This window comes from Charadrius vociferus, unplaced genomic scaffold, assembly GCF_000708025.1.
Source record: "Charadrius vociferus isolate BGI_N301 unplaced genomic scaffold, ASM70802v2 scaffold259, whole genome shotgun sequence".
NCBI classification, from domain to species: domain Eukaryota; kingdom Metazoa; phylum Chordata; class Aves; order Charadriiformes; family Charadriidae; genus Charadrius; species Charadrius vociferus.
Genome location: NW_009661368.1, coordinates 5,303,746 through 5,307,763, shown reverse-complemented (window position 1 = coordinate 5,307,763; position 4,018 = coordinate 5,303,746).

The window sequence follows — 4,018 nt, the reverse complement described above, 5'->3', positions numbered from 1 at the left end:
GCCACAGCCTCCCCGCGGGCTCCCTCCCATGGGGATTGCATGGGCAGGGGCGAGATGGACCCTGAGGACCCCAGGGACCATCTCCTGATGGACCCCAGGCAGGACCCTGAGCTGCTGCAGCCGGGAGCCACTCCGACCCCAGGACCTCCGCTCTGGGCCATGTTTGAGGGATGCGACTCAGTTGGCTGAATATACCCTCCAAACAGCCAGCACCGACCGCCGGTGCTGGTCCTGCGGCATTTCCCACGCTCATTGCTGCCGGCGCTGGTGCAGAGGGACGTGCACGCCGTGTGCTGCAGCTGGGGAGGTTTTGTAGGTGATTCCCACCACAGGGATCCCGCGCAGATACGTATGCCGGGGCCACAGCGAGCTGCCGGTGTTGCATTTTTGCCCGGGGATAACACGGCGTTTACACACAGAGCTCGGGAGGAGCTGGGCTGCAGCTCCACAGCCCCTCTGCCGTCGTGCAGAGGGGGTTCCGGGGTCTCCTGGAAAGGGACGCTGAGGCAGCCATGTCCCATCCAAGGCGGCAAAGCAAACACAGGTCCTTGAGCCACCGGAGAGCCTCCCTCCCCCATTACCACCGCTCACCCCTTCAGACCCATTCCAGCTCAGAAAGCAGCACACGGGGTGTTTTACACCCTCTGAAGCGGGGCCCAGCGCAGAGCTGGGATAAGACGGGGGCACCGGTGAGGCTGAGGGAGAAACACAGGCCAGGAGCTGTCGGAGACTCTGCAACGGCGGATGGAAATCGCCCTTTGCGGAGGCGGCGAGGAGCACAGCTTGCCCCGCGGCTGTGTGTGCCCTGCCGTGTGCACACGCTGCTCCAGCCCCGCAGAAATGTGCTGTGCCCCCCTGGACACAGTGACACCGCTACAGATGTGCCTGGATCCTTTGGTAGCATCCATATTGTCATGGCCACCCATTTTCCACCTTTTCCTTTGTTTTCCTCCTTTTCCTTTGTTTTCCTCCGTTCTCCAGCCAAAACGGCTCTTCTAGATGTGCCAAGGATTAACAAAAGATGAAAATAAATCACTCCCTTCCAGACCTGCTCTCTCTTAGAGCTGTGAGACACGGAAGCTGCTCTCCACTCCGGGTTTGGCCGGGATGGAGGATCCGCCGGCTGAGCTGGAGGGGCTTTAGGGTGGAGGGGTATGCGGACCTCGGTCGGGGCAGACCGGAGCTTTGCCTTGTGCTCTGGCTCCATTCAGAGAGGCGGCATTTAGGAAACACACTTTTTTTGGTGAGTGGGCTGGAAATGAGGGTCTTCTGCTTGTTGAACTGAGGAACAGGACCTCTCCGTCCCCTCGGGGACAGGGAGAGGGGAACCCAGAGCAGTTTCGTGGCCGGGCTGGACCCGGGCACTGGAGGATGCTCTGCAGCGCCCGCAGCCAGGGCATCCCTCCTCACCTCCCTCCCTACCTAACAGCACCCAGGCACTTTCTCATTTTCAAATGAGTCGAGAGAACCACTAAAACACAGAGTTGGGTTTATTTTTCTTTTTTTTTTGTTGGGTTTTTTTTTTTTTGGTTTTTTTTCTTCACTTCTCTTTGCCGCCCTGTCTGTCCAGCGTGTAATGGAAATTTTACCACAGACGCTCGCGATGAACAAACAGGAAGCCAGCAGAAAGTGTGGCAATTCGCTGTAGCCCGGCTCAACTCACCCGAGTGACAAGAAAGGCCATAAAAGCCGGCGTGGGGGTGGCAGGGTGGAGGAGAACAGGCGAGAGGGACCGGGACCGGGCAGCCGGCCTCTGCCTCGGCTCCCCGGGGACAGCGCGGGTTCGCAGGTAAGGCAGGCGCTGCCCTGCACCTTCTTTGTCTCCCTTCTGCAGAAGCGATTTCTAATTATTCTTGGAAGTCCTCACCGCGTTTCTGCTCAGCTCCTTCTCTCACCAGGGGAGGTCGGGAGGAGTCTGCCGCTACTTCATTGCTCTGTCCCAAACTTCCTAAAACTTAACCTTGCTCAGGGAAACTAATCCTATTTGGCTTTTTCTCTTTTTTTTTTTTTTGGTCTTTGCAAGCCCATAATGCAAGGCTTAAAAGCCCCCAAAAGCCAGGCACAGATTTCCCACAGAGGTGTTTGAGAAGCTAAAGCTGTGCTGTGGCTCTGCAATCCCCCCAGTTCCTGCCTGCAAGATTCTTTGCCTTTGCTCCTGGGCAAATCCAGAGTCGCTCCGTTGACATGGATTGTCCTGGCTGCACGCGGGGTACCTTGAGGTGCATCTGGCTCAGTCCGTACCATACATGTGGGAATGCGCTGGGACCCAAATGAAGCAAGAAATCCCAAAAAGGGCTGAAAATGGATCACAGATTCCTCTGTGCCTTTTTCGGACAGCTTCCTAGGCCCTCTGACATCTTGCACGGAGTTTTTTGCTGAACCGGAAAAATCCATCCCTTTGATTTTGTAGTTAGTTCACTCGTTTCAATTGATGAGCTTTTAACATTCATTTTTCACACTTATGGCAAATCGCTCTGCCGTGAAACAGCAGCAGAGATCCCCTTCCCCAGAGAAGTGATTTTCAGCATCCCACGGCGTTAAGGAAGCCGAATCGGGAAACCCTCCTGTTACCTGCAGAGACGGGCAGGAGATTTTTTTTGTCTTACCGAATTTCAAAATCCAGGGCAGCCCCCGCAGAAGCACTCTCTGCCGCTCCTGCCGCTTGCACGGGTGCTGCCGTCTGCAACCACGGGAGCGGCCGGGGCGGGGGGGGGGGGGCACCGCGCGCCCCCCGGCGCCTACCTGCGCTTCCCTGCCTCGGATGCTGGTGGCCCAAGGAATTGCAGCAAGGGAAATGCATTAGACATTAAGACGATTTGAAGATGATGGGGTGCTAGAGGATTTCCTGGGGTGCAGGCAAACTCTCCATTAGGGGTGATCCCAGCAACAGGCAGCTCTCAGGTTAAAGCAGAGTTAACCCTGCAGCCCTTTTGGTTCCCCGCAGCGCCATGGGTGGTTCTGCACGCTCCCACCCCAGGGCACTGCAGCCCTGAGCACCAGTGTCCCCGTTTAACACCGGCACTGGGGGATTTCAGCCCCTCCAGGCTCATGGAGCCCGGTGCTCTGCCCTGCACAGCCAGACCCAGCCCTCTGCACCAGGGGAGGCAGGATGCGCCACGTGCTGCCTCCCCGAAACCGTCCCCAACTCATTGCGCGCGTTGAAGCGCGGCCGATGCCCGTTGGAGCCGGCGCGCAGCCTTCCCGCTCCGTACGGCCCCCGCCGTGCGCTCACCGAGCACGTCCAGGCACGCGCCGCCTTACTTGTAAAAGCAAAATAAATCCACGCAGGATTTGGGGCCGGGATTTCAAAGGGGCTGCGTGCACGTGGTTACCATCCTGGTCCCTGGTCCCGTCAAGGTAAAGGGTGAAGTTTCCCCCCCTCTACTGAACCCCGGACCCCGCGCAGCCGGGGCTGCTCAGGAGCAGGGCGCTGGGCAGGCAGTGTCCAGCTGATGGTCACGGTCTGGTGGCCATCCCCATCCCTGCTTCTCCTTCCCGACCTTGTTAAGCCCACACGTATGGCTCAAGCGGAGATGATTCGCGCCAACTGCTCTCTCTGGGTCCCTGCCCGAAGCTGGGCACCTCCTGCCGTCCCCATCTCAGTGGCTGGAGAAGGAGAAGTCTTGTGTGCATGGCACGAGCCCTCCTCCCGCCTGCATTTTTGCAGTTGCAAAACCGGCAGGGCCACGACCAGGTCCCTGCGGGAGCAAAGGCCTTTGGCGGGGCCCGTTTGGAGCAGAAGGAGATGCCCATGTGCTGCAGCGGTTTGGCTCGAGCGGGAATTTCAGTCAAAAGTGACTCAAAGGCCACATGGGAGCGTGCAGGGCCGGGGGTGGTAGGAGGGTCAGGTGGGTCCCACTGTAAAACCAGAGTCCCAGTGCCGCCTGATCGCAGAGACAAACAAAACCACCACCGGTGGTTAAACCCAAGGGTACAGCCGTTTAGCTGACCCACGGCTGCATGCCGAGGGACACATCCCTCCTCCTGCCCCTCTCTCGGTACCCGCCTCGGAATGCCG